Genomic DNA, 24,070 nt, shown 5'->3' with positions numbered 1-24,070 from the left:
AGCGCCCCCTGAGAACAGAATGGAACAGTGATTGAAGGGTTCTCAAATAAAGACTCCTGAACTGTTGTTGGAAATGATTAATACATTAACACCAATGAAAATGATACGCTGATGGCTGGAAAAATGGAGATAACTTATTTTCTGAATAACATTGGGCTGTCTCTGCAGCTCTCTGAAGTGGGAAAGAAAATCTGGGAATCCTTTAGGTCCTGATCCAAACTCATTGAAATCAGTGGGAGCTATCCCATCAATTATAATAGGTTTTGGATCAAGGCTGCACTTCAGGAATGGAATAAAATGTTAATTGGCTTAAACTATTTGTGTTTACTTTTCCATCATCTAGAGTTTGACTGTATCCAGGATCAAGAGCAGTCTTGCAGACGTTTACACACGTACTTAACTTTACTATATTGTGAGTAGCCCTATTCCTGGGAGTAAAGTGAAAGCAGGTGTGTGTAGGAGTTTGCAGGATGGGGACTTTAGTAATCTGGATCACCTAAACCAGTGGTTCATAATCTTTTTTGTAAACATAAGCCCATTTGTAAACATCAGTGGCCAGTCCTGCCTGACCCAGTGCCCCTCCGTCCTGACCAGCTGTCTCTAGCTCCCCAGTGTGTGGGGCAGGGAGGGTGTGTGGGGCGGGAGAGGCTGGAACTCTGCCACCCTGCAAGGGAAAAGCTGCCATTTCCCATGTTGTTGTCCTTTAAAGGAAATTCCATTTTTTAAAGTTGTCCACCACCCTTTCATATATTCCTGTGACCCAGGGGTGGAGATATGCTGACCTAAATCAACTGCATGCTAAGTGACTGCAGCAGATCTTGCAGGGAAACCTATTCATGGCCTCCTTCAAAGACAGTCCTGTCCTTTGCCTCGGTCCTGAGAAGGCAGGGGCCTGTGAGGTGTGCAGAAGGCCTGTCATGCACTGCTGGCACAGTCATCCCCAAACTATTTTAACTTCTCTGTTTGGCAAATGCAGGGCTGCTCCAGAAGTGGAAATACACTGCGGTTGCAGGTGGGGGTAGGGCAGAGAGGATTTTGTTTTTAAAAGCACCCATTTAGCCAGGTTTGAGCCCAAGTGCTTTTATGCATTTAATATTCTAAGCAGTCCTAACAGGGTGGTGAGGGCAGAGCCCATGTAATGGCCACTGGCGTCAATGTCTGCAGTGCAATCAGCCCTGGAGCCCCCCAGTTGGGGGTCAGTCACCCAAGACTGCCCCTGTTGAGCCCTCCCTCTGCCTTCAGTTATTAGGAGCCGGGTGTGAGCCCCGATCTTCCGTCCAAGAGACCAGCGGGTCGCGTCTGGGGCCCGGCTGCGACCTTCCCCAGCCGCGGGGCCCTGCCGGGACCTCCCCTCCCACGCCTGCTAGGAGCTGGCCCGGGCGTGCACACGCGCGCTTGTACGTGTGCATGCGCGTATTTGCGCGTGTGCACATGTACGCGCGCGCGCATGTGCATGTGTGTACGTTTAGGCGTGCGTGTTTTTGTGCAGGCGTGTGTATTGGGGGGTGTGTGCACGTGTGCGTCTGTGCATGTGCGCGCGCGCATGTGCATGTGTTTGCGTGCACGCGTGCGTGTTTTTGTGTGTGCGTGTGCATGTGCGCGCGTGTGCGGCGGGGGATGCCAGGGCCCCGGGCCGGGCGGGAAGGGGCGGCGCTAGGGCCCGGGGGCGGCCGCGCGGACATTCCGGCGGGCGCTGCCGGGCGCGGGCGGAGAGTTAACGCGCGGTGCGGGGCAGGGTGGGGAGGCTGATGCGGAGGTTGGCGCGGGGAAGCCCCCAGAGCTCCTAGTGTCTTCACGAGCCCCGTGCCCGGCCTCCCTCTGCCCAGCGGCAGCAAGAGTCACCGCTCCTGGTCACTTCTAGACGAGGCTCGGAGGAGATCAGGGCTGGCAGGGAGGTCACCTCGGCCAGCAGGACTTGCCCCCGCTACGTCAGCCCAGCCCCGGCGGTGTCCAGCCGGGGCTTAACGACCTCCAAGGATGGAGTGAGAGAGCTGGGGGATGCTCCCTGTTGCAAAGTGCTTCTAAAGTCTCCCAGGACCCGATTATTTCCCTGCGTTTTTCCTCTGGAAAAAAGAAAAAAAAAGAATAGCAGCGGAACAGGTCAAGGATAATCGAGGAGTGACCAGAAGTTGGGAGGTATGTTTCCCGGCTGTGTTGAGGGATTAATGTTTCCAGCGTTTGAGGACAGTTTTCTCGATGCTTTAACAGAGAGCGGTGCAACACTGCAGGGATCGTGTCCATCTAAACTTAAGGGCCCGGGACGAGGTGTCTGTGGTAGCAATCGTAGCCTCTCCTTATTTAAAGGGTGGTAGTGCTCGGCTCTGAATTCATTAGAAACGTGCTGTGTCCGACAAATGGTAGCGCATCTGTGTGAGAGGCCAACTGCTCCCTTTGAAACATTTTCATATCAGTAATGGCAGGGGCATTAATAAGGACCCCATCGGTTACTACCCTGCAGTGCACAGACCTGAGAGGGGGTGCGGGAGCATTCGCGAGGATGAGGAGGAAGGAGCTCTTAGGATATGTTTAGCGCTAGGTGAAGATAACGGTCTTTTTGGATGTTTGTGCCTAGCAGGTTTAGTCGGGGTTAAGACGTTATCAACCAGTAGTAATGCCTGTGAAAGGCTTTAGAGAAGCAAAAAGGGATAAGTAAGGTATTTTCTTTTGCAGCCCGGGGGGAAGGGTGGTCAGAAAACTGTTTTAATATTTAGGTTACACGTTAGTAGAGGAAGGTAAAACCTACCGAGGCACAGGACAAATTGATTTGGCTTTAAAGTGATGTCTCAATTCTAGTCCATTTAAAATAAGTTTAAAATGGAATTTTAGATGCTAAACCCTGCTTAAGAGCCTCCTGCTAGTATTTGTGGTTTTACATTTCCCTGTTTAAAAAAAGAAAGTTCTTTTATTTTCTCTTATTGCTATATGAAAGACCCACACAAACGAGTAAAATTGATTGTTTTCACAGCAGAAACAGTGCAAATGACTGCACACAAAGTGCTGTCAAACACTTCACAGAGGAGGAACTGTTACTTGTATCTAATTTGTCAGTCAAGGCATTTATAAAGCCCACATCCCTGTAGGTTCTGAGTGCATATGCTGTAGTAACCTAATTTTACAGTAGTAGATCAAAACAAAAAAACAAGCTTGCGGAGCAGGAGTGATCTGAGGATCCCTTTATTTTTTTGCATGAAAATTTGAGGAGTGTGTATCTGACATCTGTTGCAATTAAAAAAGTACAACTATTTGTAAATACTGGAAGGATTTGTTACTTCAAAGGTGGCCTTGTCAGTATTTTAACAAAAGCTGTTTGTGTGTTGATTGCTTCAAACAGTGAAAAAGTACATAACTCTCCAGTTGCAATGAACTGCTCCTTGAAGCCCATCGCCCTGTACCCCTGCGTGTGATGTCTGAGCATGTACTTTGCTGTGGTGTCACAGCTAATAATAATTTTATAGCTGCCATAGTCCAGGGCTGGCTTCACTAGTGTAGTCTGGTGGCTTGAATGTGGGACTGGGATTTGGGGGACTTTGATTCTATTCCTTGCTTGGCTACTGCTAGCCTGGGTGGGCAACACTGAGCCATTTCCCTCTGCCCTGGGCTCCCCAGCTATAGAATGGGAATAGGATTGTAATATGAGTCTCTTTAATAAAGCAGCTGAGCCTTATAAAGAGCTTTGAGATCTTCAGACAAAAATTGACATAAAACCTAGCTTTTATATAGCATTTTTTTCATCAGTAGATCTCTATAAACACCTTACAATGATTAACTGATTATGCCTCACAGTAAGTGTGGAAATAGCTTTATATTGATCTCGGTAAACTTGTCAAACTCAGTTGGATGAAAGCTACTCCAGAGCTACTATCTGAAGCAGAGCAGAGCAATCCTGAATACCATTTTAGGACAGGAGGTGAAGCACATTGACCTTGCTGTAACTGCAGAGGGAATGTAAATAGGCAGAAAGCAATCACCAAAGTGACCAGAGAAATCCAGTGAATGTCAAATTGGCCAATAGGCACTGTAGAGGGCCTGGCACAATGGGACTGTGACCCACCTTGGTCTCCTGGGCATGACTGTCATGCAAATAGCAACAAGGGGTCAGTCAGTGAGGTTTTTTGGAGGCAGTTTAGTCCAGTGCATGACACACTGGGCTCTGGCTCTGCTTCTAGCTCATGAGACAAAATTGGACAAGTTGTTTCATCTTTCTGTGCCTCAGGTTGCCCCTCCTGTGAGCTGAGTGGTGGTGCCCATCTCCTTCATTCATTGCTTTGACAACCCCGTCTGAATAAACCTGAGTGAGGCATTATTACTGCTATAGTTGTGTGGCCCAGTTTAGCACTGTTTTATATCTGCTGCCTCAAAAGATATTAAGTAATAGAAATGCAAACCTCTGTTTGATGCTGTCTAACAGCCAAACATTCTGGTTTTTGCTGTGACTGTCAGTTTTAAAGGAGCTGTCCTAGTGTCCTGTGGGAATTTTAAAAATCAGGATTTTGTCCTCGTTCAAAATGTTTGTTCTGGGAAAATGTGCGCTAGCAGGCAGCGCCAAACTAAGAAGGGCTGCAGGCTAAACCAGTTTTGCTTTGGAAGGGCCATTTGAAAGCGGCCGTCCTGGGCAGGGGGCTGCATCAGAGGGGCTCACAGGCTCACATTTGGCCTGTGGGCTACACACTGGAACTGTTCGAAACTGTACAGAATATAGTTGGCTCAGTGTTAGTGAGCTCTGCTGAAAGGCAGATCTGCTGGCACATGCACAGCACTAAGTTGGTTACAGTATGTCTGACTTAGGCAGGCTTCCAACCTGGAAGTAGTGTGGCTGCTTCAGTGTGGTGTGGCACATGCCTGAATGCTGGCACCATACTGGGGTGGCATTGTCTTGGTTTGGGCTGTCATCATTCTGTGGCCCCATGGTACTTGCATGCGTGCCTGCAGGGTGGCCTGCCTTCAACTGGAGGGGTGGGCAGTGCCCCCACCTGGATTATTCTGTAGCCTAGTGGTCGGGGAGCTCCTGGGAGAGCCAGATGTTGGGTTTGAGCCCCTCAGGCAGAGGAGGAGATAGGATTCAGGTCTCTTGCTTCCTGGATGACTGTTTTAACCAAGTGGCTCTTGCATCAATGGGTGGTGTGGGGGCGAACAGCTACTGCCAACTCTGTTTTTGAATATATGCTGCTGTGGTTGCTGTGTTGTCTGTATATTAGGTATGTTCAGAGTACACCAAGGGGCTTAAGCTCCTCCCCACTTCATTTCTGGATGGAAATGGGCCTGAGGCTCCGAGCTGCTCAGACTGGTGCAGTTCTGTGCACATGCAAAGACAGAGCTGCGGGCATCTGAAGAACTTTCAGGCCAAAAAAGTTTATAGCGTGTAGCTTAAAAACTGTATGGCCTGTTTCTTTGCTCCCTTGCCGCAGTTTTAGGCTGCTGTTGCTTTACTGAGATCAATGGATCTAGAAGTCTCGCATCTTAGAGTTATAGCTGAATTGGATGACTTTGGGGATGGGCTTGGTTAAGATTATCAGACATTTCAGATCTACCAAGTTGGGTTAATTTTAGTTCTGTAGGACAAAATGGTTGGTCCCAAAAGGAGAGTCTATAGAAAGCCCAAGTCAGATCCTTCAATACTGAAAGGAATTTCACTGCTAGTAGCAACCAGCTTGAATTAAAACTGTATACCCACACACTTATTTGAATTTAGGGATAACAGAGTGGCTGTCTCCTTAACCAGTTAGACAGCATGCCAGTTCTGAGGGGCTCTGGATAGCTCTCAGGTGTGTGGCTGATTTCATGCTGTCCCTATCCGGTGTAAATGCAGGGGTAGTGCTACAGAGATGGTGAGAGGATGTGGGGTGAGGGCAGGGAGCCTACTGAGTAACAAGATAATTGGAAGCGGGAAGACAGCTGTGCTGGCTAATGATCCCTGGATGGAGGAACTGATCTTCATGCCTGGGCTACAAAGAGAATGTGGTCAGTCTGGTTGAATACTGACTTACTGGTATGTGGAGTGTGTGTGGGAGGCAATAAGTGAAGAGAGAGGTTTGAGTGAATGGAAGAGATCAAAGGAGTGTGGGGATGTGTGAATAGGGTGAGACTGGGGAGGAATGCGGGTGAGGTTCTGGGGGGGAACAGGAAGAAGAAAACTTCCTTTTTTTTTTCTTCCTACTTCCTGTAGGGAGGGAGAGGTAGAAAAAGGAGTAGAAGTTGGAGAAGTGGGACCCGAAATTAGCTGCGGCCTGTGAGGAAGAGGGGAAAAGATGCCAAATGCACAGAAGCTGGTGAGCAAATATCCCAGACAGGAGGAGGGTAGAGCACAGAGTGAGTTGGGGAAGAATGAAGGATTGTTCAGGGTGATTTTATAGTTTGAGGATCTGGGATTGCATTTTTGATGCAGAAAACAGAATGACAAGAGGTGGGGGGCCGGGTGAGGGAGAGGGGAATAAGATGACAGGCCATACCTCAGGGGTGGGCAAAATATGGCCCGCGGGCTGAGGCCATTCTATCTGGCCTCCGGGGCCCCTAAAAAATTTAGAAAATTAATATTTATCTACCCTTGGTTCCTGTCAAAAATGACCCAGGGGAAGCCTGGCAGGCTCCCACAACAGCAGGAGTTGCCCAGCCCTGTCCCCCAAACTGGAAGACCCAGTAGGGGCTTCTGGCCTGGGACCAGGTGGTTGCCTTGGCTGAAACTGCAGGGAAGGGGGGAGGGCAGGGGAGGATCCTGGGCAGGGAAGAACCCCAGAGAAAAGCTGAGGGGGGGGAGGGGAAGAGGGAAGCTGTCCCTCCCCAGCTCCATGGCTGCACTGCAGTTGCTCACAGCCCGCATGGGGCTGCTGTGCCTGCTCTGGACAGCCCCATGTGGGCTGCAAGTGGCTGCAGCAGGGAACACCAGCCACGGGGCAGGCGAGGGGCCGCCTTTCCCCCACACTCAACATCAGCTTGTAACCTGGCCCCACTGCCTTGGCCGGAACTGCAGTTGGCCCCCCGGCTTGCCACACCGGGCAGTATTTGCCCCTGTCGCCTCTGTGGCCAACCGTGCGAGCTCTGAGCGTGCAGCAGCAGCCAAAACTGCCTGGCGTGGCTAGCAGGGGGGGCCACAGCTGCTGCTGCTGCTGCTGCATGCAGCCCTGATGGGCGAGTCCAGAGCCAGCACGGTGCCCAGGCTGCTAGTGAGGCCGGATTACAAGATGGTGCTGAGTGGGAAAAGTGGCCCCTCGCTCACCCCATGGCCAGCGCCCTGCACTGTAGCCACTCGCAGCCCACGTGGGGCTGCCTGTGCCTGCTCCAGACAGCCCTGCGTGGGCTGTGAGCACCTGCAGCAGGGAGTGCCGTCCACAGGGTGGGCAAGGGGCTGCTTTTCCCTGCGCTCACCACCAGCTTCTTCCCTGCCGGCAAGCAAGGGGTTGGGGCTCTGCGCTGCCCTCTGCCTGTACTGCGGGGCTGGGGGGCACTGGGAGTGGTGTGGGAGCCAGCGGGAGCATGGAGCCTGCACCAGTGTCCCCGGGCCAATGCCCGCGGGGGCCAGAGCAGGGTGGCAGGAGTGTGGGGTCCCAGCCAGCAGGGGCTCTATGGAGCCGGGCCAGCTCCCCCCTCTCCCTGCTGGTGCAGCCCAGCCCAGCTCCACAGACCCCTGCCAACCTGTGCCCTGCTCTGGGCCCCACTGGTGCTGGCCCTGGGACATTGATCCCAAAACATTGGGACATTGGTCCCAAGATGGTGACATGGGGGTGGGATACCCATGTGGCCCTCCACAGCCTGCCAAAACTGGGTAAGCAGCCCTCTGCCCAAAATAATTGCCTGCCCCTGCCATACTTTAACAGGGGGGCTTACTGGTTCCAGTACGGACGCTGGAACTTCGCAGAATGAATGCTTTAACACAGGATGGCTGGTGGAGGGGCACACCTCATAGTTGTTGCATGTGAACTATAAAGGTAAGAACTGGGGCAGTGGCTGGATTGGCAGCTGACATGGGTGTGAGGGAGCTGAATGGTGGCGTGAGGAAAAAGGGGTAAGATGCTGCTTAAGCAGCAGACCAGCTTGTGTGTTAGGCGAAGCTGTGATGCATGAGGCAAGGTGTTGATTGTGAGCAGGTGTGCCCCACCTGTGCTTGACTTCACTGTCCTTACTGTCACACTGTCACCCAATGAGAACCAGGATGCAGTTGCCTGACTCCACTTTAGTCGTGCCTTACTCTGTCCCTAGGCCCCCTTAGCGCTACAGAAGGAGTAAGGCACCGTTCCAGGGAGGGAGGCAGTAGTGTAGCAGGGGAGAAAGGGGGTGAGTGGGGCAGTAGTATAACAAGGGGGTGCCAGAATAGCATGTGCTGCCACAATTAGCTCAACCCTTGCTGCTGCCCAGGGCACGGACCCTGTTCATTATGTTTCTGGTTGGGGAACCAGAACCCAGCCAGCAGCATACAATGAACGGAGCAGGGAGGGCTTTTCAGTGCCTTACTGCTGTGGTGTCTGATCATCAACAAACTTCAAATGCCTCCCAGCCTAGTTTTGCTGTCTGAAGTGCTTCCAGACATGTTTTGTTGCATCAAAGCCATCCCTAATAGAATTGACTCCGTTTCTGTATTTAAAAAGGATGTGTTTATTGCCCAGCTGCCTACCTGGCAAACACAGCCTGATCTCTGAAGCCTTTGAATCTCATTCATCTTCAGTAACTGCACATTGAAGGCAGCCTTTATTTAAACCATTGTATAACTGCATTGTCTTCAGTTATAATTTAGGGTGGATACATGTATCTGAGGTTTGAAGTGACATAACCGAGGGCAGAAAAATAATAACCAGAGGTGAGAAATGGGAGGAAAAGAGCTGGGTGATTCTCAGACCACAGGTGGTGCTTGCAGGGCTGGCAGGCAGAGAAAGGTATATTTGAATTTTTGTACAGGGCACTTAGTAAACAAAAGCCTGGTGCCAGTATACTCTGTATAGCCACTTTTCAGAGCAGAGCTGCTCTTTACAGACCAGATTTGGTGAAATGTTCCTCCCTCTTTCAGGTGGGAATAGTTTGTACTTTGCAGCCCTCATACTTGGAGCCTGGAGGGAAATGGCTGAATCCATGTACTTTCAAGAGAGGCTATCTGCTAATGTAATAGTCTCAATGGAAACTTCAATGCTTAGGAATATTTTGTGGATTTGGGAAAATCCCAGGGGGATTTTCCCTTCATAAAACAATTTCTTTTTGGCAGCTGTGGGACAGATGTAATCTGGTTCCCATTTGTTTCCTAAATTTTAACATCAAACAGCCTTTATTCTGTTTGGAGCCATGGACCTAAACCTAAGTGTCATCATCTTAATCACCTTTCTCCATGAGAAGAACCATAGAAAAAATCATTAGGCTTCAGCTTTTGACATTTGTGAAGAGCAAATCAGTACAGTTACCTCTTCGTGACTTCTTATGACAGCATCAAATGCTATTCTCGATTTCCTAGGTGTAAATCAGGAATAAGACATAGAAGTCAGTGAAGTAATTCCAGTTTTATACCAAGATTGATGAGAGAAGAATTTTATCCCACTCAACAAAGGGCAACTGAATAATCTCAAATGGTAGCAGATATGGCACTGTATATCAACCTGAATGTCATACACCTTCTTTTCAGTTAGCAGGTCTGTGCTAAGCCAATCCATAAGTATGTTATATCTGCAGTGCAAGGCAGTTGATGCACTCTTTCAGCACCAACATTTCGAAATACCTAGCACTGTCTTATTGACTGGGTGGTATCTGGTAACATGACTCTCTGCAGTGTCTTGCGGGGCAGAAGCAGGGAGGGTAGTTTGCTTTTTTTGACCTTTTCTATGATACAACAATTTAGGAAAGCATGGTCGGGATAATCTGCCATGAAACAGTCCTTTACATTTTTGGTTATGGCTGTCTTCTACTATAGTTTCATAGTTACAGGGTTGGAAGGGACCTAATAGATCTTCTAGCCCGACCCCCCGCCAGGGCGGGAGAACAACCCAAAAAAAAAACACCCTAAAAACAAAAACGGGACTCAAATGAGTCCAGCCAGGTAAGTATCCAGCCTCTTCTTAAAGATCCCCAGGGTAGGGGCCAGCACCACCTCCCTTGGAAGTTGGATCCAGCTCCTAGCCGCCCTAACTGTGAAGTAGTTTTTTCGGATGTCCAATCTGTACCTCCTCTCCATCAACTTGTGCCCATTACTCCTTGTTATGCCAGCGGGGGCTAGGGGAAACAGCAAGATCGCTGATGAAGACATTGAACAGCGCAGGGCCCAGGACCGAGCCCTGAGGGACTCCACTACCCACCTCCCCCCAAGTCGAATATGATCCATCCACCACCACCCTCTGAGTGCGACCCTTCAGCCAATCTGCAATCCATCTGACCGTGTAGGCATCTATGCCACAGTCGCCTAGTTTACTAATTAGGATGGGGTGAGAGACGGTGTCAAAGGCCTTGCTGAAGTCCAGAAAGACTACATCCACCGCGACACCTGCATCCATGGCCTTTGTGACCTGATCATAAAAGGCAATCAGGTTGGTCTGACATGATCTCCCCCTAATAAATCCATGCTGATTGCCCCTGAGCATCATCTCGGATGCCGGCCCATCACAAATGTGCTCCTTGATGATCTTCTCAAAGAGCTTCCCCAGGATTGAGGTAAGACTGACGGGCCTATAATTGCCCGGGTCCTCCCTTTTCCCTTTTTTGAAGATGGGGACCACATTAGCTACCTTCCAATCGTCTGGCACCTGGCCCAAGCACCACGATCGCTCGTAGAGCCGTGCCAGGGGCCCTGCAATAACCCCAGCCAGCTCCCTCAGCACCCTGGGGTGGAGAGCATCCGGACCCGCTGACTTGAACGCGTCCAGCCCCTCCAGAAGCTCTCTAACCCGGTCCTCCCCAACCTGAGGTCTGAAGGCGATCCCCTCGCGTCCGGCTTCTATCACAGCAGGGAAGTCCCGGTCCCTGCACAAGAAAACGGAGGTGAAGAATTGGTTAAAGAGGTCCGCTTTATCCTCTGACGCAACCACCAGATTGCCCCGCATATCCTGCAGGGGCCCCACATTACCCGGCGCCTTCTTCATCCTCCCAATATATTTGAAAAAGGACTTTTTGTTATCCTTAATCCTGGACGCTAATCCGAGCTCTATCTCCGCCTTGGCCTTCCTAACAGCCCGCCTGCAGGCCCGAGCAGAGGAGGTATACTCCTCTTTGGAGATTACACCCCCCTTCCACCGGGCGTACGCCACCCTTTTGGCAAGCAGGCATTCCCGGACACCCTTGGTGAGCCAGGGGGGCTTTTGGACACTCCTGCCCGCCTTGCTTCTTGTCGGGATGGACACCCCTTGGGCCCCGAGTATCGTTTCCTTAAGGAACGACCACTCCTCTTGGACGCTGAGTTCCTCTGCCCTCAAGGACCCCAGTTCCTCTCCCACTAATCTCCTCATCTCACTGAAGTTGGCCCTCCTGAAGTCTAGGGCCACCACCTTGCTGCGGGCCCTTGACACTCTACGCTGGATGGTGAATTCCAGCACGCGATGATCACTATTGCCCAGGTGGTCAAGAACCTGGAGGCCTCTTACCAGGTCGTCGCCTGCGGCCAGGACCAGGTCCAGCAGAGCATCTCCTCTGGTGGGACTGTGCACCTCCTGAATCAAGTGGAGGTCCTGCAACTCGGCCAAGAACCTCCTGGAGCGGTCCGTCCCGGCTGACTGCTCCTCCCAGCAGATGTCCGGGTAATTAAAATCGCCCATGACAACTACATCCCTTGCTTTTAGTGTCTCCGCAAGCTGGCCTGAAAATTCCCTGTCCAGCTCCTCCTCCTGATTGGGGGGTCTGTAATAGACCCCCACCGTCAAATCCCTCTCGCCTTGCCCCCCCTGGATCTTGACCCAGAGCACTTCAGCTCGCCCTTCCCCTGACCCCATACTGCTGGCAGAGGATGTGTAGTGCTCCTTGACATAAAGTGCCACCCCCCGCCTTTTCTGCCTTCTCTATCCCGCCTGTACAGCCTATAGCCCCTAATGTTAACTGCCCAGTCATGGGATGAGTCCCACCATGTCTCTGTTAACCCTACGACATCTGGATTTGAACTAGCTATTCTGAGGGCGAGTTCCTCCTGTTTGTTCCCCATGCTACGAGCATTGGTGTACAGGCATTTAAGGCCTTGCAAGACTGTGTGCCCCCCCACCCCCTGATTAGCCAGACCATCAGGACCCCTGTTACTTACCTTTGCACCCCTTGCCCTGATGGCAAGACCCCCATTACTTACCTTTGCACCCCTTGCCCTGATGGCAAGACCCCCATTACTTACCTTTGCACCCCTTGCCCTGATGGCAAGACCCCCATTACTTACCTTTGCACCCCTTGCCCTGATGGCAAGACCCCCATTACTTACCTTTGCACCCCTTGCCCTGATGGCAAGACCCCCATTACTTACCTTTGCACCCCTTGCCCTGATGGCAAGACCCCCATTACTTACCTTTGCACCCCTTGCCCTGATGGCAAGACCCCCATTACTTACCTTTGCACCCCTTGCCCTGATGGCAAGACCCCCATTACTTACCTTTGCACCCCTTGCCCTGATGGCAAGACCCCCATTACTTACCTTTGCACCCCTTGCCCTGATGGCAAGACCCCCATTACTTACCTTTGCACCCCTTGCCCTGATGGCAAGACCCCCATTACTTACCTTTGCACCCCTTGCCCTGATGGCAAGACCCCCATTACTTACCTTTGCACCCCTTGCCCTGATGGCGTCTCCTCGTCTTCCTGCAGCCCCCTCCCCCGGCGAGTCTAGTTTAAAGCTCACTGTACGAGATCAGCCAACCTGGAAGAGAAGATACGCTTGCCATTAGGGGAGAGATGAAGCCCATCCCGCCCCAGCAATCCCCCCTCCCGAAAGCATGGGTCGTTGTCAAGGAACCCAAGGCCTGCCCAGCGGCACCAGCTGCGTAAGCGCTGGTTGACCTCACCAATGCAGGCCCCGTGCCTCTGTCCCCGCCCCCTCACCGGAAGGAGAGAGGAAAAAACCACCTGCGCCCCCGTCTCCTTCAGCCTGGTCCCCAGAGCCTCGAAGTCCCTCATAATACGGTCAGGGTTGCCTCTTGCCGTGTCGTTCGTACCCACATGGACGACAACCATGGGGTACCGGTCTGCAGGCCGGATGCAGGCCGGGATCCTCTCCGTGATGTCCCTGACCCGAGCCCCAGGCATGACGCAGACCTGCCGTGACGTGGGGTCGGGCCTGCAGATCGGACCTTCCAGCCCTCGCAGGAGGGAGTCCCCGATGAATTTATTTATTTATAAATATAAATATGCTTCAGATGAAGGTAGTTGCAGGGATTCGGCTCTTTTGCATGGACTTAAGTTGGAGAACAACTAGGCTGAACATTTTGAGACAAATACTGTTCTCATTGTAGTCAGTAGCAAAGCTCTCTCTGACGTCACTGACTTCACCCTTCCATCTATATTAGACAAGCAGCACGAGGCTCCTTGGTCCAGCAACACAAGCTTAGTTCTGTGGTTATGTTTAAGACTTACTCTTGTTTAAGCAGTTGAGAAGGGCAGATCTGGAAGCCTCTGTCTGAGTTATGCCCGTGCAGTGGGGCCCATGGTCAGTAGTGCAGACCTGGATTTCTGTTTACTTGCAACATTGCTGTGATCTACAGAGTAATGGGAAGTGGCAGAGAACTTGGCCTCAGCATCTGTAATCAAAGAGCAGTTCCTGGAGCTGGTGCAGTTAAGGTATTCCCGTTTCTGTAGCAAACATCACACAAGGGTGTGATGTGGCATCATATCCAGCTACCTCTGACTCCCCAGCAAAATTTGATCAGGTACCCATTTATAGCTGCTGATAGCCTCTGGAACGAATCTAGAGCAGAGCTCAAACCCATGTCTCTGCGGCTATAGTAGGACACTGTAAGCACCCACCCCCAGTGCCTGTAGTAGTTAGGTAATTTTAAGTCAAATCTTTATCACTTGTAAAAGTAACTCTAGAATTATTGGAGTCTGGCCTTAGCCCTGGTATAACTGGTTATTACTTTGACCTAGTCATTTTACTGAGACCAGGAAATAAAAACAGTTATCTTACTAGCACTTCTGTATAACGCTGTTTTTAAAAGCAGTGTGTCAAGAGTGACAGCATAAATTCCACGCTATGCTTTGTAAATGAAGAGTGTATAATACTTTCATATATTTTTTCTGGTGGAAATGGGACTAATTTTTTTTCTCTTTAACCTGCCATTTGGGGGAAGGGGGAGAAATTCAGAGGCACTTCTTAGTGTAGTTTCATCACTGAGAACCAGTAAAATTGATAAAGCAAGTGATCATGGCTCCCTCAGCCAGTCTCTGATCTGTTGATGCTATAAACCAGGCCTGCAGGCTGGATGCCTCTCACCCAGTTGGGGGTGTAGCCTGCCCTGGAATTCAAGGCCTTTTGGCTCTCCTGGCCATGGCCATAGTTGGGGAGTTTGGCTTGCTATTGCTGCTGCCTTTGGTCTCACTGCCACTGCTGGTGGATCCCCACTCCCATACCCCTCACCCCTTCCAGACCTGCCACTGCCCTTTGCCTCTGGCTAGGGTTATTGAATTGATGCAACTAAATTAGATCTGACCCATGAGGAGCTACAGTCTGGATGTAGCCTAGTATCCCAGGGGAGTTTGACGCCCCTGCTACAAACTATAGAAAGTGTCTAGTAATCTGAGGTGAAGCATTAAGTCAAAATGTGGAAGCTTAACTGTACTTTAAAGCCTGTGCATACCTTGTTCGGCTCTCATTCTGGCCTCATCCCAGCTTAATTTAATGCCCACAAGTTTGTTGGAGTAGTTCAGAGAGAAGAGCTATTTAATTTAAAGGATGATGTTGGCCAAGAAAGAGGGGTGTAGTGTAGCTGTGAGTAAACAGAAGCTGGAACTTAAAGGAAAGTTTGTAACCCTCAAAGGACTGAGAGTCTGAAAGAGAGACCTTCCACCCTCTAAAAAAGGGACAGCAGCAGAAAACCTTTCTTATTTCATAATGCAGTTTGATAAATTTGGGGAAAGGATTCTGTTTTGATTATCTGATGTAGCAGGGACTCGTTATATATAGCTGATTCACCTATCGTTTTTGATATACTGGTGCAATCAAGTAGGTAAATGGTCAAGTGATATTAATTGTACCAGTCACTTTCTGAGACTGGAAAATGTATTAACTTCTAAAGGGAATCACTATGGTAAAATAAATCAGAACTTGAACTCCAGTTTTGCAAAAGTCTGCCCGATAAATTGCAGCAGTTTGATGGGTTTAATTTAATTTCAGAAGTATTTTCCTTGCTCTCACACCCTGCATACTGAATTTTATTCTGAGGAAAAATGTCTCTTGTGGCCTCAAGATCAGAATTTACATGGTAATGAAAATGCTGGCAGACCTCTAAACTGTAATGATAAACTGGGGCTGCTTCATTGGAAGTGACACCTTGAACTGCAAGCTCCATTTCATCCTCTATATTTCAGTCTTTCCGGGAGAGTTTTCTGCCTTTCCATTCTCCAGGCTGTAAAATTCTTAACCTTTTGTGTCAGAGCTATAACCCTGATATCAGGCATTATGATTATAACACTAGCAGCTCATGTTGCTGGTGATCGAAGTGGTAGCTTAAAAAATAAGTTAGTTCCAATAAAACCTTATTATAAATTCAAGTTGTTTCAGTATCGTGGAGCCAACTGTGCCTTAGAGAGAGAAAATTCATAGCTAATAATATAGAGGATTCTAAAGTGTATGTAAGCATCTTAACCGTCACCCCCAGAGCCTATAAATCATAATGCAGCCTCATTAAGGTCCTATGTTTCATCATGTGCCAAGGCTAGAAACAAAAAGTGCTGCATCTCCTCTTGGACAGGCTGAATCCTAACTCTCCAACTGGATGAACCAGTTCTACACTGCCTTGCTCCTTCTGGAGGCACTTATGTTCCAGAAAAATGATGCAAAATAAGTGCACTTTGGATCTGACTAATTTTATGCACACTATGCGCTTGTTAGTGACTACACAAAGCGCACAGTATTGGAGAAACAGGTCCCTATTTGCTTGCTTGCATGGGTCCTCACATAGCATTGTCATCCTGTTGCTGGTCAGGGAACAGGAATTAGTAACCAGCTGGAGCTCAGCAGAGATGAGAGCGCACAAAGCAGACAAAATGCAAGATAATAGCAAAGCATCACAATAATATCATATAAGTGGTCTAATAGGTATAGCTATTCTAAAACACATGCACACACTTGCCCTAATTAGAGCATGAAATCTGTAGGAACCTTTCAATGGATCTCTTAGACCAGCATTTCTCAACCTGGAGGTCGCGACCCAAAAGTGGGTCGCAAAAATATTTCAAAGGGTTATGAGCTGCAGCAAGGCAAAGAGGCTATGGGAAGGGGCAGGGAAGACCTGCGTGGCCGGGCTGGCAGCACTGGGGCCGGTGCCCATGCTCATGGGGGCAGGGCAGCCGGGAAATGCTGCTTAGGGGGAGGAGGGGCCATGACCAGGCTGCCTGGCATGGCATGGCGCAGCAGCCCCAGCCCAGGGCGGGAGGGGTGTCACAGGAGTCTCCTTCTCTCTCCAGCCTGTGCTGGGGCTGGACTCCTCCGCTGCCACCCACATGAGCGGGAGCCGCCACATCACCGCTGTATCCACCATCTGAGTGGGATTGGAGCAGCTGGGGGCCCCTCCAGCAGGGCTAGGGGGCAGGGGCTGCGGGTCAGGTGTGAGGGACACCAGCATGGCCCGGGGTGGCAGAGGACTGGGGGGTTGGGCACAGAAGGGCCAGGGGGGTATGGGTTGGGACAGGCCATGGAACTTTGCAAATGAGTCCTGGTAGGAAAAAGGTTGAGAACCACTGTCCTAGATGGTCAATTTTAGCTGAAGCTTTGTCAGTAATCACGTGTTTGTTTGTTTTTTTAATTAGATCTGATTGAAAAATCCCCCCTGCCTTCCTCCTCTCCCCCCAGAAATATTTAAATGAAAATGGGAAAAAAAGTTTTTTCATCTGTGCAAAATTGTACATTTTCCCATATATACTTAAATAATACAAGTATTTGATTTAGAAATGCTGCTGGGATGTCCTAAGCTCCCATTTTCTATAACCTGGGCTCCCACATTAGATTGTATCTTATATGATTCATCTCTTATTGTGGGGAGGCCATTGGAGACCATTGGGTCTCCCAGATACACCAAGGTATTTAGGATCCTAACTCCTCTTGTCTTCAACAGAAGTGGGAACCAAAAGACCTTTGGGGTCTGGGCTATAGGATTGCAAGGAGTTTGCTCACTGAATGGAACATGGTGATTGAACTAGGTTCTCCATGGGCTAGGGACAGAAATTACACATAAACTGGTATAAGTGGTCAGAGACTGGTTCAAATCTGTAACACAACAGAAGTTCTGTGCATATAAACCGCTCTGAAAATTGCTGAAACTGGTTTAAAATAAACCTAGGTGGATGTAATATCAGACAACTGATTTAGGTTAAATCAGTTGATGAACTTCTGTCCCAGATCCCCTCCAGATTCAAGTTAACTCACAGTCTCCCAGGATGCTTTGCACCTCCCTTACACCCCGCTCTCCCCTTGCACAGTGGGCAGACTAGCCTTGGATCAAGCTGTCTCTTCCAGTCGAGCAGGGAGATGTGCTTTAACGGCCCCCCAGCTTCTGGCCTGGGCCACTGCAGGCATGTGGCTGCATCTCTGGAATCAAAAGTAAATATCTGTTCACTTGCTTATTGGTTCAATCTACGTAATGTAGACTAACCTGCGAAGATTGAAGTGCTTCAGCCTCAGGCTTTTTGACTGTCTTATACATGCCCCTAAGGCCCAGGTGAATGTGTGTAAACCATGAAGTTGCCTTTCCTTTCATGAGCTAAATATGATTGCTACAGTCGAATCTTGGCTGGGAGGGAGGATGTGACTAATCATGTTTAAAAGGTTTAGGAAACATTAATAGATTGAGAGCTTTATTTAAAATATCACCTGTTGTTTTCCTTGTAAATCGGTTGCTTGGTGCCTTAACTAGATTTCTATTCCTCTGTGAGAGGTTTTTCTATTGTAGTGTTTCTCAGCCTTGTAGATTCAAGGCACCCCGGTTAGACTCAAGAGTCTTCCCTTACGCCTTCTCCAAATGCCAGCTCTTGGCTTTCACTAGTTTTTCCATGACTGTGGAAAAAATAACACAGCAATTCTGTTGCAAAGACCTCAGAAAGACCATAACAGGTTCCAGAATGTTTTTAACACTATGGATTCCTATTTGAAATCTCTAGGTTTATCTGGTGAATCAGATATAGGTGTTTGCACAGTGCTAGTACTGAACCGCCCCCCAAGACACCCTTAAAAGAATGTAATGGTACCCCAGGGTGCCACAACACCCTGCTTGAGAATCACTCTTCTGTTGTAATAAAAATAGTGCTAGCAATGATAGTTCAGTTCTGTCCTGGCAGTGCTTGCTAGCAGGCATGGATAAAAGGTTGTGCATTCTCTTTGTATTTATAAGAAGCCTTCAGGATATATAAACTCAGTGATGTGAAATCAAACGCTGTGCATGGTGGGGGGCTTGGTGGTGCTTGCTTCCCTTTTGTTTCAGTGCAATTGCTTTATGTTCCTCCTTAAACCTAGCTGGTGTGAGCATGAGCAGCATCTAACGATCAAAGTAGTATCTTGAAAGTGGCACCACCAAGTCTAGGAACATTTCAGCTTGAAAGTCCTTGGGAAGAAGACAAAACAAGGGTGAGATCATTTCAAATATGTTGCAATTCTGGTGCAAACAAGTATGCTATCCCTGAATGCTGTACATTGAGATCTTAGCAGCTTTCCATAATTAACATTGCAACTTATGGCTTTAATGGGATACTGCCAACTTCAAAAGATTACATTCTGTCTGGAAGTGTTTCACCTACTGCTGTTGCAGGTAGTACCTAAGAAGATTGAAATGGTAATGAGATTAGATAAGAATATATTCTCTCCTGCGTTTGCCCGTATTCACAGCAACAGTAGGATATAAGAACCAGACAACATCTGCAAGAATTTGTCCAGGTTGAAGTGATCGTATGGAACCTCTGAAAATCTCACACAGGCAGATAAAGCAATCTTCCAGTGATATAAAAGACTGGTTAGTCCATTTAGCAGCCTGAATTGTGAAGGGCACGAAGGAGACATCTGTACCTGCCGCACCTACTCTTTGGCCTAGGCCCGGCACTAAGAGAATCTAGCTTGTGCTATTCGTTTGCTTTATGCTTTGTGGTTTGGACACCACTATGGTCCTAGCAAGTTTCAATGCTTTCTTGGAAGAGCAAGTTTCCATTGCTGTTTGTATGCATTTTTCATGCAACCACAGGAGAGAGGAAAGTGCTTTAAAATAGAGTAGTATGTGTAATGATCCTCCTCTAACTGGCTGTGGGACAGGTAGAGAACCTGGAACTACTTTAAATCATTTGTTGTTCTCTGTACCACTTTCAGAGCTTTCTTATAAACCACAGAAGAGTTTGCAGGCATGTTCAAAATCTCTTTCTTTTTTATTTTCAAAAGATTACTTTGAATGTGATTTCAGAAGCCTTAGGGCCCTTGGATCAATGCAATAAATTTAGACAAGCATATTTCAATAGGAATATTTCCTTTTGATCTGTACTGTGACTTTCTATTGAACATTCTGCTTTCATTCCACACTGGGAGCTCTGAATATCAGAGGAAGTGCCATATGTGCAACTAATGCAGAGTATGGCACAGAAATGCAAATGTGTCGTAAGAGATTAAGGTACAGAGAAGGTAGTAAGAGGTGTATAAGTGAATAGATCGCTTGGGTTTATAATTACTCACATGAAATGTGTCTCTAAATGGTAGCAAATTAAAACTAATATCTGTCTGTTTGTCTTTGCAAGATAACCATTTTTCATGGCATAAAGAAGATCTATTATCACCCTGTGTGGTTGTGTGTACAGCACAGGCATGCACACATTTTTAGTCTTTCCAAATACATTTCACATCATTTGGCTCTAATTCTGCTTCAGATCTGGATGGGTTAGAATCTGCTGTAACCCTTCCATTGTGCTATGGGGCAGGCCCTTAGGAGTGACAGATTTATAGCATTCTTTAAATTAGCAACATTCCCCTAAAACTTTGGCAGCAACGTGTGTGTGCATGTGGAATTAGGAACAGTATTCTGGGAAGAGTATTCTGCTCCCTGTGACTTGTATTGTACTCAGCACCTATGTATTTATCCCTGGGGAATCGCTCTGAGCTGGAATTTCTAATATAGGGAATTGAAAACAAAATGGAAAATGTCATTAGGCCACTGTATAAATCCATGGTATGTCCACAGCTTGAGTACTGCCTGCAGTTCTGGCCCCCCCACCTTTGAAAGGATATGGTAGAACTAAGCAAGGTACAGAGAAGGGCAGCAAGGATGTTTAGGGGCATGGAGAGGATTCTGTCCTAGGAGGGATGAAATAGGATGGGACTCGTCAGCTTAGGGAAAAGATGACTTCAGGAGAGAAATGATGATACAGAGAAAGCAACTGGAGGTGTCTCACAATAATAGAACAAGGGCACACACAAGGAAACTATTGGGAAACAGGTTTAAAACAAAAGGAAGTTTTTTTTCACACAATGTGTAATTAAGTCATAGAAATCTGACACGAGGTTGCAGAAGCTGATGGTTTAACCAGGTTCAAAAGAGAACTGGATAAATTCATGCATGATAGGCCCATTGGTGAGTATTAGAGGCATACAACCTTCAAATAAAAGCTTGCAGGACCTCTCAATGCTAGAAGCTGTAAGGAAAGAGGGGCAGGGAACAGGTCAGTCTGGATAGGACCTGCATAATACTCTTCCCCTTAGCATGGGGCACTCTGCCACTATGAGATACTGGATACATGGCCTGGCCCCATATAACATTCTTTGGCCAGATCACTCACTTCAAAAGTTTCACTTTTTCTCTCTTTAATGTGAGGTTCCCTGCTGGTTTTTAATAACCCATTTTCCCCAACCACTCGACATTCCTTCCACACCTCCTTTGGGGAAGAAACCTGCTTCCTGGGGGTGCCGTCATGGTTTCAAGAAATCTGCTTCTCTCTTGTGTTTGTAGGAATTTTTTGGTTTTTTGATGTTTCCTGGACCCTAGACTTAACTCACATCAGACGCAGGAAATGTCTGCGTACCTCTCTTCTGCCTCTGGGTTCTGGCAGGTAAATTACTCACCTAGATAAATCTTAAAAGATGAGTCACTGCGATTTAGAGGTGTTACAGAGTAGTGCGATCCTATAAAGCATGAAAAAGATACTTGCAAATAAAGTGGGAGCAAGAAACATCCTCTTATACTTGAGAGTATTGGTAATATTGAAATTGCGCAGGGAGCAAAATAAAGATCTAGTTGTGCTCCCAGTGAATGCAGTAAAAGCTGGATCAGGCTGCCAAGCCCTAGAATCCACTCAATCACAAGGGACTGGTTTTGAGGCAGCAATCACTGGATTAATGTCAATGTAAAAGGAAGAACCCCATGGCCATTGATGCAACTAAATTAAATTCTAGTTTAGCAGTTTTAGTGACTGGAACAATAAATGTGTGCACTACTGCATATGTTGACACTGTTTCAGTGAATAGCAAGACTAAGTGCTGGTGGTAAATGTTGATCTTGGCTTTGGTGCAGGCAACATTGACCTCTCAGATCAATACGTTGTGATGTTCCCCTTAGCTGGGTGCATGCAAAATCATACACATGTCACTGTGCCCACTTCTGAAAGGCTCTCCTGGTAGTCCCAGTAGAAGGTAGCAGTTGTTAAACAAGACATAGCAGGAACACACAGCGGCTTGGAAGAATTAAGGATTGAAGGAAGAATATTCTTTACTGTTGAAGCTTTAGTGGACTTTTCAGTAGGCTGAATAGACTTTCTTAAATTAGAATGCAACCTGTACATCACAGTCTGTTTTATCCTTGTCAAAAGTGCCAAGGGATAGTTAATGGCTGTCAAATGGCCAGGACCAAAAGATGATGCTGTCACCAAAATAATGCCTCCTACAGACCTTAGTTACCTACTGATTCGGACAGGAGTATCACTTGCTGAATCACCAGAGCCCAGTCCCTGAAACCCCAGCGAGGTTTCTTGTCTGAGCTTTGATGAGGTTAGTCTGCTTGGTGCGTATGTTCTGAAATGGTGACAGCTGGAGGATGTGTAATGGACTTTGCATGTATTAAGTAGTCATTGGTTAAAACTCACAAACAGTATTGGAACTGAGACCAGATCCTGGGACTCCATCTCTAAAGGGGAGTGTCACCGAGTCAAGTTCTCTCTCATTTGTTTTCTCTCTGGCCTTTCTCTCTTGAATTCCTTTCTGCCGAATGGTGTAGCTTTAGTTAGGGAAGTGTCCTCCTGCCAACCTGGGCAGGCAAGGTTCGTTGGGTAGATGTGATATCTTTTATTAGACCAACTGAGTAGTTAGAAAAAACGTTCCTTGCTCATGCCAACCTAACTTCTAGCTGGGTGGTTTGGGGCACTCTTGTGGGAGTGGTGGTCTTGAACCCTCTCGAGTCCACATGAAGCTGCAACCTCTCTCTTATGTTCTTGGTGAATGCTCTAGCCTCCGCAAATGCCAGTGGTGCCTGCATTTTGCATACCACCACTGAAAATCTTGAGCCAGGCACCTGTACCCAGGTGGAGTTTCAGACTGAATGGGGTTCCAACTCCGGGCTACAGGGGGAGCCAAACTGCTCCCTAAATCTGAGTGAGAGGTGAGATTTCAGGCAATGCCCCCCCCCCTTTTCTGTTTCCTGTTAGCTGCTGTATGCATATGCTATTCAGCATGCTGCATGTTGCGAACCCCAGTCATAGGATCCGTTTACACAAGATGTTTACTGTGCAGTATACTAATTAGCTACACAGTAAACTAGTCTCAGTGTCTACACTTGTGCCCCTATTAGGTTGGAGTAAACTAATTTACTCTGCAGCAGCATGAATGTAGATGCTGCCCCGACTGGCTGGGGCGTGAGGGTGCTTCACTGTGAGGGCTGCCTGTTGGCTAGTCCTGTGCTGAAGCACCCTTGTGCCTTAGCCAGCCCCTGCGCAGCACATTGAGCTGGGGGAGCAGCCCCAGGCTGGCAGGCTGACCCCTCGGACCCTTTGCCAGCTGGGGATGCTCTGACTTGGCTCAACATGCTGTGCTTCTGGGCACGTATTCAAATGGCAATAAGCTCTGGAGTTTATTGCTCTTGGGTGCACGTTCAAACAGCAGAGCTGGGAGCAATAAACGCCAGTGTTTGCTTTGTATTAATTGCACGTGTAGATGCGCCCCTAAGGACTTAGTTTCTCCATTTAAAGCAAGAGGAACTTAGAAGCCTAACTCTAGTTTGCAAAGTTCTTTGGGTAGATGTGATATATTTTATTAGACCAACTAAAGAGTTGGAAAAAATGTTCTTTGCAAGCTTTCAGGCACAAACATCCTTTCTCAGGCATAGCTTTGCCTGCCTATATCTTTAGACCAACACAGCTACAACCACCACCCTTGTAACTATGGTTTGCAAATGTAACTTTTGGAGCTGAATGCCTCACTCTTAGGCCCAGGAATATTTAGCATCACTGCTCCTAAGTTCCTTTGTGAATCTCACTCTTGGCCTTGGGATACCGGTATTCTCCAAAGCTTAGTGCCTAGACACAGCAAAGGGCATAGTAGACGTATCTAGACTATAGCTTATAGTGTAGGAGAGTGAGTCTTTCTGCATGTGTTTTATTATCATATCTTTATATAGTCAGATATTTGACCTTGGGTCATTCAGCACTTGCAGTGACTTTAAAAGAAAGGCTTTATTTGCATGTATTAAGTGAAAGATTTTGGTGCAGGGCAGAGACAGCATTCTTGTCTTCTGAGAAGGCAAGAAAACTCAGCTGAGAAATGAGACCTAGAGAAGTCAGGATGCGACCTATAGGTAGGGACTTACCAAAATCATGATTGCACGATCTTCACAGAAACTGAGATTTCAGGTGGTCTCTGTGCTTTTGGTGGGTGTGATGCAAAATAAATAAATAAACTTACCGGTAAGCAAAGAAAAGTGTGTGGGGAAACTGCAGTTTTAGAGCATGGCGGGAGTGGGGCAGGGTGGCAAGACTGCTT

The 24,070-nt window shown here is 48.1% G+C and overlaps 1 protein-coding gene across 6 annotated transcripts in view; it reads left to right on the top strand.

The window, feature by feature from the left end:
- The window catches only part of AMOTL1 (angiomotin like 1), a 148,362-nt gene that overhangs the window by 15,500 nt on the left and 108,792 nt on the right, over window positions 1-24,070 (top strand). For 4 of the 6 annotated variants that reach the window (XM_006018622.3, XM_014517419.2, XM_014517417.2 and 1 more), the window contains exon 1: window positions 1,691-2,136. The exons of 1 other annotated variant lie outside the window; for it this stretch is intronic. The gene's annotated coding sequence lies outside the window, so the exon portion shown is untranslated. Of the gene's footprint in view, window positions 1-1,690; window positions 2,137-6,163; window positions 6,267-24,070 lie in introns of those variants that run through there. One more of the 6 variants, XM_014517418.2, reaches the window with a different exon arrangement.

The sequence above is a fragment of the Alligator sinensis genome, unplaced genomic scaffold, assembly GCF_000455745.1.
Source record: "Alligator sinensis unplaced genomic scaffold, ASM45574v1 scaffold116_1, whole genome shotgun sequence".
Taxonomy (NCBI): Eukaryota; Metazoa; Chordata; order Crocodylia; family Alligatoridae; genus Alligator; species Alligator sinensis.
This window is presented reverse-complemented; position numbering and strand designations above follow the sequence as displayed.